This window comes from Indicator indicator, chromosome 26 (genome assembly GCF_027791375.1).
Source record: "Indicator indicator isolate 239-I01 chromosome 26, UM_Iind_1.1, whole genome shotgun sequence".
NCBI classification, from domain to species: domain Eukaryota; kingdom Metazoa; phylum Chordata; class Aves; order Piciformes; family Indicatoridae; genus Indicator; species Indicator indicator.
Window position 1 is genome coordinate 13,899,536 of NC_072035.1, and position 14,342 is coordinate 13,913,877.

Below are 14,342 nucleotides of genomic sequence, written 5' to 3' on the forward strand. Positions count from 1 at the left end.
CAAGCAGGGCTCTGAACCTCGCAGCCTGCCAGGAGAAGCTGGATTCCCAACAAAGGTCTCTGGGAGCACTGGTGCCGCAAACTACAAAGAGAAGAATAAACACACACAAAGTATGTGGCTTTGTTTTCTTTGCTGGTTCCTTTTTGTTCTGTTGGACAGAGTGGGGTCACCTCTCTCCTAAAGTCTGATGAACTCCAGGGAGAGATGGACCCCCAAGCTCAGGTTGAAAGAGTCAGAGCAATCTGGCTTCTAAGCACCGAAGAAGCATAATGATGTTTGCCTGTGGCTCTGCATCCTGATGGTATCAATGAAGGATCTTTTTTTAGAACAGACCAAGACTATTTGCTGGCCAAGAATTTTCTTTTCTCTTAGAAGGCGATAGGGCCAGGTTCTGAGCAAGTTGTAAACTGCTGACATTGATTTAAATGAGCTGAGGCTCTGGCTCCAAGCCTACAGTGCTGGGGTAGCGTGTACCTGCCGCTGACGACTGCAGGGTTTGAGTAACATTGATTGCTTTGTACGTTCTGGCCCATTAGATGTTATTTAAAACACTGAAGTATCAGAGAACAGAACAATCTATAAGATTAGTGATAGCAGATGGATCTTCTCACTCATAAAAGTTGTTTGTTTGACTTCAGTGCAGAGCAAAAGTTGTATTTAGCAACTACCAAACATACAGCTTTTTATCCCCTAGTCTTTTGAAAGCCTTGTGCAGGCATTTTTTGTTTGTTTGTTTCTTGGGCATTTGATAAGAGAGAAGCATGGAATCATAGAATGGTTTGGGTTGCAAGGAGCCTTGAAGATCCTCTAGTTCCAAAGCCCCTGCTACCTTTCACTAGACCGGGTTGCTCAAGGCCTCATCCAACCCAAACCTAAACACCTTCAGGGTTACAGAAGCTGTAACTTAGGCACTGTGGTCTCATTTTCTTTCCTGATCAGCCCCTCCAAATCACTGTTGGGAAATCACAGTGGAAATGCCAAAGCAGTACTAGACTGGGATGGGTGCAATGGTGAGCTCTGCCTTGTCGTCTCCTGCTCATCACCTTTTCTCAAGCAGAACTTTAGATTTGCTCTTGCTCTACTGATTCCTCTTTAAATACATTCTTAAGGGTAGTATTTTAAATATCACTCATCATAGACCTAAAATGTGATGCTATTTGAGGCATTATTATGTTTTCCATTGGGAACAGTTTGACCAATGTTGAGTACTTTTAAAATTCCCTGTACATACATACAGAAAGAGAGAGGGGAGTGGACAATGATACATGTATCTTAATGTACCATACTAGACAGCAACAAACCCACATTTTTAATAGCTTTCTATATTGATTTCAGAACTATTTATCGTGTGACTGCAAGAATTGCAGACTTCAAAAACTAAAACTCAGCTTCAAAAATGCTGGGCTTGACACTAATTGTGAAACAGACACTGTTGTGAAACAGAAGCATTGCCAAGAAAGATCATTACCCAAGGGAAACCTGATCAGAAACAGGTCATTTTGTCTCACTGTGCTCCTCTTCTCATCTTCTTTCAGATAGCAAGTCATGTGGAGATATAATTCAGAAATGTTCATACTTTTTGCAAGTTGGCAAGAAGAACTCTGTGGAGATGCCAGTGGCTGCATCAGATCTGAATTTATTCCCATCTACCTATTTCACCTCATCTCTCTCTGTCACACGCTAATTTTAGGTTCTGTGTCTCCTGCTTGTCTTTCATCCTGTATTTTGTATCTGTTACAAAAGGAATTCATCCACTCAGACAAAGCAAAGATCACGAGTGTCATTACCTTCTGCTGAAGAGCTCAGAGATGGTGGAACACTTCTCTTATGGTACCTCCTCAGAAAAAAGTGTCCCAGCACAAGCTGTTTAAGCTGCTCTGAAGGGCAGACTTTGGTCTCCTACTTTGCTTTAAGTAGACAGAATGACCATTCCTGGAAGTGTTTAAAAACCACATAGACATGGCATTTTGGAAGATGGTTTAGTGGCCATTGTGGTGTTGGGTTGATGGTTAGACTTCATCTTAGAGGTCTTTTCCAACCTCAATGATTCTATTTTTCTAAGTTTATCTTTATATTGCCTTAGAGAAAGGTAGGTTTATGTAAAAAACTACACAGCAGATGGATGAGAGCAAAGAGAAGGAACAGAGTAAAAGTTTGCAGCAGCACTGCAGTGGGCAAGAGCTTAGAAACACCATGGAAAGGGTAATTTTACCAATGACATAAATGCAGATAAGATAATGATGACAGCAAGATTGACAGCACACATTCCCCCTTCATGTAAGGAAGAAGTGGCCACCTGTATAAGGTGAGACATTTGTCCACGTCAGACTTTGGGCCCATTTCTAAAGGGATCAAAATTGTTACAAGACAACAAGGCAAAAAGCAGAATAACAACCCTGAAATTCAGAACAACAATCTGTGGCCTTTCCAAGGCTCTACTTAAAAGAATTCCATGGGATGCAGTCCTGGAGAAAGAAGAGGTATGGAAGATTTGCAAGGATTACTTCCTCCAAGCTCAAGAATGGTCCATCTTGACATGCAGAAAATCCAGCAAGGGCAGCAGGAAGCCTGCATGGCTGAACATGGAGCTACTGCCAAAACTCAGAGATACAAGAGAAGAACACAAGAGGCAGGAGCAGAGCCTGCTGATCCAGAAGAATTATAGGGCTACTATCAATGTACTTCTGACTTATTGAAGTCTAAGCCTATCTAGACTTTTATATGGTGAGAGAAGTGAAAGACATCAAGAAAGGCTACTACAGGTACCTCAGAAACAAGAGGAAGATCCTGGACAATGTGGGCCCACTGATAAATGGGGCAGGGGATGTGCTGGAAAAGGAAATAGAAACAGCCAAGTTACTCTACACTTTCACCTCAGTCTCTCTTGGTAAATCCTGAGCAACCAGATCTAGACGACCCTACTTTGAGCAACATGTTGGACTAGAAGATCTCCAGCAGGCCCTTCCAACCTCAAGTATTCTGTAATTGCATGAATGGAGCAAAGGAAAAACACCACATTCAGAGCACTGTGTATTCTACTGATAGTGAGGAAATCAGGCCTGAAGAAGGAGATGCTTCCACAGAGAACGGTGCAGAACTTGAGAGATGTGAATCATCTTTTCCTCAGTTCCATGCACAAACAGGGAAAATCCAGCAATGGGTCTAATCAGGCATGCAAAAGGCATCTCAAGCTGACTTGCTGTGTACATGCAATGCAAAAGGAAGCTAGAGGAACTAGTGAAATATGACAAATATGTCTTTAAAACACAGAGTCTATTGTCTCATCTGATTAAATCTGCCTTAATCAGGTGCTGGCTTCATTTTTACCTCTTGAACATGAGCTCCCAGATTTGCAAGGCACACAGTGAACTTTATCAGCAAGCAAACACAACAAAAAGGGAGGGGAAAAAACCCCAAATCTAAATTTCACCTTACCTGAGACTGCTCTTTTACTTTAATCCCTTTTCCCAGGTGACAATATTCTTTCACCTGGCTAGTAAACAAAAAAATCAGAAAAGAAAATCAAACTGACCAGGAGGAAGTGGGAGCAAAGTAAACTGCCTGTTGTTCTCTGCATGCTTCCCTCTTCCCCCCTGCCCCCACTTCTTTAATTTCAATTTGCAAAGACAGTGAAATGGAAAATGTGCCTCTAATTATTACCCCTCTGTGCTTCCTAAAAGCCTCTCTCCAAACTTTTAAGTCTCCTCAAGTTTCAGGTCCTCTTTTTCTCTTTCTCTCTTTCTCTCTCCCCCTTTTTTATTTAAACTAATCTAAAAAAGCTATAAAAAGCCTCTGACACTATAAATTCCCTTGTAAACCCTGGTTTTATAGGTTTAATTGCCTCATTTTACTACCCTGCATGCTTTGTTCCTTCAGTATTTTAGAGAGCTGCCCCAGTATTTAGTACAAGCAGGCAACCTGGGGAAAGAGAGACCATCTCAAAGCCCTCTGCTAGAACTTGGATGTGGGCAGAGCTTTGGCTGAGTTAGCACCCTACGGAGCCTGAGCCTTGAAATGGCTCCACTCAGACTCATGCATGTGGGAAGCTGACCTAGACAAAAATGGAGAAAAACCTCAGCACTAGGAAGTTCAAGTGTCCCTTGACATGGGCTAAAATCAGGTTCACAAGACTTGAGGGTATGAGAAAACCCACAAAGAATCTCTCACAGGGGAAGGGGCACTGGGGAAGATTCTTCTTGTTATTACTGTTACAGAAATAGTTTCTTCCCCAAGCACTGCTAAAGTATGGTACAGAATCCCAAAGACTCTAGGGAAGTAATACAGACACTCTTGTGCTTGGTGCTGCACAAACAAGGACAAAAAAGTGAAAGCCCAGCTCACGGAACTCCCTCTCTGAAGAACCATCCTTTTTAAATAAGGGCAAGAGAAGGGAGTATGGAAATCCCACCAAGATTCCCCCTTGGCCCTTCATGGTCTCTTTGTCACAGTTTTGATCCCAAAGCCACAACATAAGCAATCCACAAAATGCTGGCTTCCACACTTCTTAACCAGACACTGTGGCTGTCCTGTGCCTCACCTTGAGAGGTGCAAAGAGAACAGATGCATGAAGACTTCATGTGAGGAGCTAACAGGAACTTCTGGTTTATTCTGAGGATTAGAATTGTCAAATGGACTTGCAGAAACTGGCCACATTCCACATGTTTTTTTCTCATTAAAGAACATACACAGCATACCTCTGTGCAGACGTTGCATACACACAGCCATCCTGCAGCAATGCTGTGGAAGCTTCTTTCACTTCTTTGAATTTTGGATCCAAGACCTTGTTCTCTGGCAAAACTGGACAGCACAGCCTACTGCAGACCTTTCAACATAAAGGTAGGGTGTTTTGCCCCTCAAAGTTTCCAGAATCCATTCTTGGCTCCAGAAAATAAGATGACACCCTTGTTTTCATCTGAGTCTGGAGATTCCTTTGACTAGCATATCCATGTGATCTATTAAGAAAGACAGACTAGGCAGGATTTTATTCCCAGACTCTTTCCTTTACTGGTTCTAATTCAAGCATAGAAAATATTAGAAAGAAGGGAGAAATAAATGAAAGCCTCAAATCTTTCAAACAGTTTGGTTTTGGTTTAACTGAGGAAATGGTGATAGCATCCTAACATGGATTATAATGGCAAATTAAGTGTTTGGTTTTTGTTGTTGGCTTGCTTGGGGGGGGGGGGTGGGGGGGGGTGGGGGTGTTAGTTTGTTTGGGCTTTTGTTTTGTTTTGTTTTTTTCAGTTTTCCCAAAGAGGTGAGGTTTGTGAATCATGATGTGTATGCATCATGCACAACTACTCTTTGGTTTATGGTAGCTTCAAAAAATGTGAGTATACTTAACCAAATATATCAGAAAGAAAGAAGTCTCAAGATTATTAAGTGTCTGTAAGCTTCATAAACACAGGTCAGCCAGCACAGGCAGATATAAATGTTTCCCTGTTCTTAATCTAAACCATACAAGAACTTCCATTTCTTGGTACTCTTCAAGTTACCATTCTCTGAAGCATTTCCCCCAGCTCTGGTTACAAGGGAAAGGGACATAGATGTTGTATGAAGAACTGAATCTGCTTTTTGTAGCAACTGAGATACAAGAGCAACAATCTATTTATTTTTCCAAATCACTTACGTTTTATAGACCTCTCTTGTATTGCTCCTCAGCCAGCACATAGATGGACGATTCCTGGTCTGATACATTAATAAATACAGAATCACAGAATGCATTGGGTAGGAAGGGACCTCTATAGAGGCCATCTAATCCAAACCCCTGGCAGCAGGCAGGGACATCCTCACCTAGATCAGTCTGCTTAGAGCCCCATCAAGCCTGACCTTGAATGTCTCCAACAATGGGACCTCCAACATGTCCTTAAGCAACACATTGTAGTGTTCCACCACCCTCATAGTAAAGAACTTCTTCCTAATGTCCAATCTAAATCTCCCCCTCTCCAGTTCATGATGTTTTCCCCTCTGGATTTCTTGTCTTAGCTGGATCATGTGAAGAAGGAAGAAACGTTCCCTGTTCGTGGAAATAGTCTGTGTTCACACACCCCCTATTCCCTGTACGAAGGCAGATCCTGAACAACCACATTGCTTGTTTGAGCCATTAAGCTGTTGGCAGCAGGGCAGGCAAGAGGACCAATGCTGGAAGCCTCAAAAAGGATGGGAAGAGGTGGGAGAAGCACTTAGAGGATCAGAATCTGGAGGAAAAGTATGATGATAAAACAAATGAACTGAAGAAAGAACTCCTTGTTGGTGAAGTTGATCCTTCATGCTGCCCTGCTATCTTGTAAAAGGAGTTTTATTTGCCTTTTTGTGGGAGTCCTGGGAGGAAACTATTAAAGGAGCAGGCTTTAGGCAGTTTGTGGGGATGTGTAGCTGGGCGTATGCGTGAGCGCGGGTGCGTGTGTCTGGGCGTGCAGGACTCTGTGTTTTCTCCCTCCCTTTTACAAGGGCCGGTTAGGTCACAAGGTTAAAGCCAGGGGGGACTTATTTTGTGTTGTAAGAATTTTTACAAAGTGTAAAGGATCAAAGTAATTAGCTGAGGGTGAGAGCCTGAGACTGTCAGAGAAGTAATGCAGCCCCTGCCCAGGAGTCTTGATTGCAGCTGGCTGGACTGGAACTCCAGATACTGGGAATAAGTTAACCAAGAGGTCTGCACAGCACGGGGTGTGTTGCTAGATATGAGACTTGTCAGGAAGAAGAAAGACAAAATTTTGGATGGAGCGACTGGAAAATGTTCCAGAAATGTGGCCAAATGAAGCACAGGAGCTTTTAGGTGTGAACATTTTAAAGCCAGCTGTCTGCTGCTGCAAGAGCTGCCAAACCATGCTGGCACTCCTCAGGGAGCAGGTCATTGCTTCCTGTTTCCAGCTGGCCTGGAAAGATTACCCAAAAGTGAGGCAGGACTCTAAGTCCCTTGATTCAGTCTTTCAAAGCAAGTGAGCAAGAAGGGAATAGGCACAGGAGGTGATGAAGCATCAACACCAAAATACTGGATCCCAGGTGGGCAGGTCAAAGCTACCTGAAGTGTTAGCCAAGCCCCTGAGTCCTGGGGTACCATTGTTTTCTGTGCTGGCTCTACTGGTTGCCCATTGCTTTGGGGATGCCCTTCCTATAAAATTCAAGTCCATCCAACAGCACTTCCACTAAGAATGACCAACCTATGGCAAGCATCCGTAGTGCCAGAGCCAGGAAACACCTCCCAGCACACCCCTGTCCTGGGCTTCCTTATCAAAACATATAGACCAAGAAGCATCTGAGGCACTCAATTCCAAATCCTTGCAGAAAGGAATTTTGTCTCTAAGCTCACATCACTCATCTTGAGGAAGAACCTTTGATGACACAGATCTTCTATGTCTACTAAAGTATTTTTTATTCCTAGAATGGCAGGGTATAGGTGCCCAGCATTCACTTCACAGCAAGAAAATCAATTGCTATTGACATTACACACTCTATCTGGCCATCTGGTGTTCCAGGTTCCTTTTTTTTCCCTCTATTGTGCAGACAAAGATCCAATATTGGGAAACAAATGCTTTATGCAAGATTTTTGCAATACAGGCATGAGATAAGATCTCTAGCCAAAGAGACTGCCCTGCCCATGAATGCCCCAGCTCCAGGGCTTGCTCAGGGGAGGCTGGACTTTAGGAACAACTTCTTGCCCAAAAGGGTTGTCGAGCCCTGGAGCAGGCTGCTTGGGGTAGTGGTAGAATCCCCATCCCTAAAGGGCTTTCAAAGCTGTGAAGATGTGATCCTGAGGGACATAGTTTAGTGGTGACCTGGAAGTACTGCATTAATGGTTGGACTTGAGGATCTGAAAGGTCTCTCCCAACTAAAACTGTTCCATGATTCAGTATATGTAAACTGCCAAACTGCAAAGCACATAAGCACAGACTCCACCACTGGAGAGCCTGCAAGTCCCTGAAATCACATTTTTGATTGGCAGTAGTAACTGAGAAGAATGAATTATGTCCTGTCTTGGAAACAGAGATCAAGGTCTTCCAGATAGCCACGGAACAACCTGCTGGGCACTATAGACTTCATCAGGCTAGGCCAACAGATCCCTCACCTCTCCAGGATTTGTTCAGCAAAAAGCTATGGGAATTCAGGGAGATAGGAAGAAGTGAAAGAGAAAACTCAGCTTTCTCCATTTAACAGCTGGTGCTAAACCATCCTCTTCACCCGGAGTGCTGGCATAGCAGCAGCAGGCAGCAGCATTTCTGCAGCTGCTGTGTGAAAGGAAGAGATTTACTCATGGAAAAGCTTCTTTTTAAAACTACTGCATCAGTTTTATTAAACGTTCATAACCCATATCTCACCTTTCCTCCCCAAATCATGTTCAGCTCTGTGAAAGGGAATAAATGAGATGCCTACCCGCAGCTTTGGCTCCAAGCCGCCTTTTGTCTCCAGCCCCTGTGAGGATGAGTTAGTGCTTTGGAAATGTTATTGATCTCCAGGCACAGATTGTCTGGCTGCACGGTTCTTGTGTCTCCTACATAGCACCACTCCACCCATCTGAGATCTTCCTTCCCTTGGCATCCCCCTGCTTTGGAGCCTGTTTGAGACACAGACTGTAGAGCTGGCAGGTGTGGCTCCATGATGGCCCACAGCCATCTATCACACACTTCTCAATAAGCTAATAGCCCTAATGTGTGAAAATTGATTTCTGGGGTGAATGGAGAAGTCCCAGTGATTTACACTCTATTTCCAATTGATGAGGCTCAATTGATTTCAATAAGTACTAAAATATTTACCATAGTGAAAGGCAGGGGAAGGGCATGTGGGGAAGGGCTGGGAACAGGGTCATCACACAGAGAGAAGTGTCTCAATGATGCTGATACACAGTATCCACAGCCTGTGGATGGGTCCATCAGGAAATGAAGCATTTGGTGTAGGAGGAAAACTACTTGGTCAGCATTGAGGTGCGAGAAGAAGGAAAGCATTGACCAAAAGGAGAAAAAAATGATGTGTCCTAAACACAACCTTCCAGCTCTGTGGTGAGCCAAGATTCTCGTAACTCCTCTGACTTCTGGAAGAAATAACCTTGGGAAAACACCTTTGAATCTGTGTCCTGCCCACGACAATTCGAACTCCAGCTACCTTTGCCCATTGATTATTATAGGCTCCATAACAGCAAGGCCATGTTCAAGGTTCATGTGAAAATTAGGTCCAGAGAGCTTCCCAAATGCCTAACCACAACTGCTATCTACTCTGAAAGTGAAACCTCTCTAGATACAGCTTCCTGTAACACACGTTTGTGCTCCACAGTTTGATGTCAGGACATCCCAGTGGCAGTCACTTGAGTGGGACACACTTCCCACTACCTAATCCCTGAGTATCAGTGTCCACTTCCCAGCTGCCCAAGCCAAGCAGCAAAGTGCCCTCAGGAGAAGATGGAGGAGGGAACGAGGAAAGCTGATGAACTCTCGGTCTACAAGCTTGCCTGTGTTTTCCTGAGTCCCATGGAGGATATATTACCCTTTTCACCAGTCTCTCCTTCCACCTGAGCTTGAACCAATAAAGCTAGCTCTCATCTTTCCCAAGTCATTCTACCCTTCCTCTATTTATCAATCCTCCCTTCTCCTCCCCTTTCCTTGCCTCTATAGAGTAAAGTTCTCATTTACTAGATCAAAGGTTAGCCCTTGTCAGACCAAAAGCTTTGAAATACATCTCAGCAACTAATAATTTCCAAGTTTGGAGCTGCCCCCATATCTTTCTTTGTCACTCAAAAGAAATTCAGGGTAGAGGCTTTCAAGCACTTGACAGAAAATGCTGAAAACCCATCCTTTAGCAGTAAGGCCAAAAACCCAAAGTTAGATCAAAATCTAGGTATGAAACTGCCAAGAGTCACTGGGTAGTAACTTTTCTGAGGCAAGAGACAGCTGTGAGAGGTTTCACCCATCACACATTTCCCCTCAAGACCTTATTGCAGGCAAGTTGAACTGCTGTCCCATCACAGCCTTCATAACCTTGCCTGCATAGGGACTACATTTGCACCTGTAAATGTGATCATACATGAGTCCACCTTTCCAGGTCAACGATTACATGTGGAGCTGATACCCCACAGCCCTCGAGTTTTTCATGGCATGACCTATGAGCTGGGGCTCATCCCTTAGCAAGTGGTGATGTATTTCCTGCAGAGGTGTTTCATGAATTTCTGAAGACTCTGGCATAAGCAGAGTTTCTCTGTTTCTTGTCATCCATCTACTCTGGCTGCTATTCACTCATAATGTTCTGGGTACTATGAAACATCATAAATAAAGAAAACACATTCAGCTAAACAAAATAAAATCCTGTTTCTACCAGTTTCCCAATGCAGCAGTGCCAGAAAATGATGAGCATGACATGCACCAAGCTCAACACACAGAGTGCCATGACATGGCCCCTGCCCAGATATACCACATTAGATCACTGATAGATGTGGTTCTGGGTCCTCAGCTGATGAAGTGCAGAACAGGTTTGCTCAATCACCCCAATGAGAACCTGCTTTATGAAGATTTGTTAAACCATCCAAGGGAACGGTCACATTATGAGCCCTAGGACAAGTCTTCAGCTAATGCAAAGCAAGAGGAGCCAGTGCAGCTCTATCAGTTCAGAGCAGGTGGCTCAGTGAAACTTGAATTTCAGAAATTCTTAGCAAACTCACCATCTGCCAGCTGCAAAGGAATTTACTGACCACTGTTCACATTATTCACATTTGTTATTCTGTTCTTCTTGGAAAACACAAATGAAAACACCAGCTTTGCTTTTCAGCAGTTTTGCTTTCCTGCCTCAAAGCACTGCCCAACCTGACAGCTAAGTTTTGGGACCGAAGGCTCAGAGCATCTCGTTACCATTCAGATCTTTGTACTAAAATTAAAGCCTAGCACTTCACCTAACAGAAACAATTCCTCTCTTAGCTGTTTCCTTCTCATTCCTGGCACTCTATGGCAGATTTTTCAGCAGATCAAAGTTATTTGCCCAAGCAAAAGTACTTCTTGCTGCTAGTAAAAGTGTCTTGCTCATGTGTACCCTTCTTACCTCCTTGCATTTGAAACAGCAGAAAAAGAGAGAAGGAGCTGTTAATACTGTCAGCAAGTGGGTTTTTGTCAGCTACAGCAGTGATGAGCTCAGTCCAACAGCTCATCTCACTCAGCCTCTGGTTTTCCAGGTCCCTGTTTTAGATAATTCCTTACCCTTCTTAGTATATACAAACCAAATCATCCCTCCCATGTGCAGCCAAGAGATAAGGATGTGTCAAAAAAAGTCAAATCCACAATAACACCCACATGTCTAATAGGAAAAGCCAAACCAATTGTGATTCCAAGGTTCTTTCTTCCTCATCACTGACCTACTCTGTGACGGGTAATGGAAGTCACTTCATCTGCCTCTGCTTTCTCTCACCTTGCTGAGAAGCAACAACTGTGTCACACTTGGAGAACCTGGTACAGCAAGCTCTCAGCAGTGTAAAGCAGCACTAATTGTTATCCACCTTCCCAAAAAAAGATGACATAGTGTTTCATCAGCAAATGTCTCTGTTTGAGCTCTCTAGGTGAAAAATGATATGCAAGTGCAAAGTGTTTTTTAAAAATACTGGAAATACATTTTATAAATAATAAAAGAGGAGAAACTTCCATTTTATCCTATGTCTGTTCTTCTGGCCAGCCCCATTCCTCTTTCTCTGCTCACTCTGCAGAGCTGTATAGAAAATCAGAATCCAACCTCAGCAAATCCTATTGACTGTCTCCTGTCACTCACCTGATTAAAGGTTCCACTTACATCCAAATGGTCAGAGCCATGACTCTGAGCCATTCATAAAACTCGTATTGAAGGATTAGCTTTCACAAACTTTGCCTTAATGATTATGCATTCTATTGATCAGCCAGGGAAACTATAAAAATTGACACCAGAATAAACTTTGAAGGACTGCTCTCGCTCAGCAGAACCAGGATCAATTTGAATCGACCAGGATGATAGGGAAGGGGGGGAAACAACCTCTCTCCATTAGCTGGGTGTAATCCTGATTAGGTTTAAGTATTTTTCTATGTCTCTATTTGACTGCTGAAATCCAACAGCATTTAAGTGCGATGCAGATTATCAGCCCTTGAGGTTAGCTCTCTGAAATGCATTGGTGTATGTTCACTCCACCTTTGCTCCAAGATAAGCCCTCAGTAAAGACTCCTTTGATGTTCACATTTTCCTATCCTTGTTCCTCTGTTTAAAACAATCCGAAGTCCCACAGTGATTATTTTGTTCATAGAGAGAACAGGTACTAGCCAAAAGGAAACAGAATGTTAATGTGACATACATTCCCAAAGCCAACCAGGAATTCTTTGGGTTTTATCCTTAGAATTCTTTTCCAAACCCACTTGGGAATGCAACCAGGAATTCTTTGGGTTTTACCTTTGGAATTTTTTCCCAAACCCTTTTGTGACTGCATGTGTATACATTCAGTTACTCATCTTCAATTAGCCTGCCTGAAGTAGGAAATGGCTTAAAAAAGATGTGTCCAAATTTTTAACTACTTTTCTAAGTATTTCACTTGGTTCAATAAAAAAAAATTAAAATCTTCTGCCCATAAAATCTGCCCCTCTCAAATCCCTAAAGCATTATGGCTACACCAGTAATAAGGATTTCATTGCACTGTACTGAGCAGTGTTTTCCAGCTTCTAGCCAGAACATATAAACATGCATACAGCTGCCCTTCAAAAGGCAACTACAGGTTAGCTGAGGATACCCATTTCCAGTCCCTCATAGTCTTTGTGTTTTACTGCCTAATCACAAGCATTAAAATGTCATTCCAACATAGCCACCACCAGTTTATCCCACCTGAAGGTTCAGCATTGCCAGTTCATGGTACTGAAGTTGAAATCGCAGCTGTGAAGAGCAGTGAATGAATCCTCCCAGTGTATTCCAGTTCTAGTGCCTGCAGAGGAAGAACAGCAGGAGCTTCCTGAGAGACTTAGAGCTGCATCCAGAACTTGGCTAACGTCTCCCCACGAGTAGCTGTCCTGTTCCAAGAACCATGGATAAGATCCAGCCCAGGGAAGCAGATGTTTTTGATCACAGAAGGGACCCTATCTGCAGCCCAGCCTTCATGGAGTACAGCTAGAGTTTACATTATGCTATGATATTTTCCCAGACTCAGTTCCAGGTGCTCACTGAAATCTGGGTCTCCATTTTATTATGAGGTTACTCACCAAATGATCAGTTTGTTTGCTCTTGTTTGACAATAATACAAACTTTCTTACATGGTATCCCAGGCAGCTGGGCTAGTCCGAGCAGACAGGTAATAAAAAAAAAAAGAAGAACTGAGAGTGAACCCAATAAATTGGCCAGTTTGAAGAAAAGTCCTTCAGCAAAATCCAATGGTTAAGATAGAACATTCCTAGGGCTACAGAAATTAGGTGGCTGTGCAACTGGAGCAGGATTCATCTCCGTTTCAGTAGTCAGAAAATTATGTCTACTGTAAATAATCTTCCAGACACAAGCACCTCCCTGAGGTTATACAACCCATCTGTTCTACACATCTTTTGGGGGATGAAATGGTTCACCTTCTAACTAGCATATGCTGGACACCACAAGTATGGCCATCTGCATGGACCCAGAAAGAACCAAAAAGTGTAGTCAAGACAGGAAGCCAAAGTCCATGTGATGAACACAGCATTCAGAAATAATTCTCAGGTGTGTTCAAAGGCACAGGCTCAACAAAAAAGACAAGATAAGGTCCTCAATAAAAATCTGCTCTACCCCAAACATAAAGTCAGAAGTTAAGCTGGTAAGATGAAAAGGTGGACTACTGTAAGGTAAAATCACAGGTGTCTTAGGTTGATCAGAAGCCAGTCAGACATATGCCAATTAGCAGTGAAACACTCAGACACCATGGTAGGAAACTGTTACAAGGAGCTACTGGGAAATGTTGTGCACTGGCTACTTCTGAAAGTCTGGACACTCTTCTGGAAGGTGTGCCAGCCACCAGAAACTAAAGAAACATAACTAATTACAAAAAGCCAGGAAGAGATGTTTTACAAGGGCTTGTAGTGAAAGGACAAGAGAATGGATTGAAGCTTGAGGAGGGCAGATTTAGATTGGAGATTAGGAAAAAATTCTTTACAGTGAGGGTGGTGAGACACTGGAACAGGTTGCTGAGGGAGGTTGTGGTTGTCCCCTCCCTGGAGGTGTTCAAGGCCAGATTGGATGAGGCCTTGAGCAACCTGGGCTAGTAGAAGGTGTCTCTGCCCATAGCAGGGGGGTTGGAACTAGATGATCTTTAATGGCCCTTCCAACCCAAACCATTCCATAAATCTATGAACTAACAGACTGCCTTCCTTTACAGAAAAATTCAGGCCATGTGCTACATCCCTTTGACC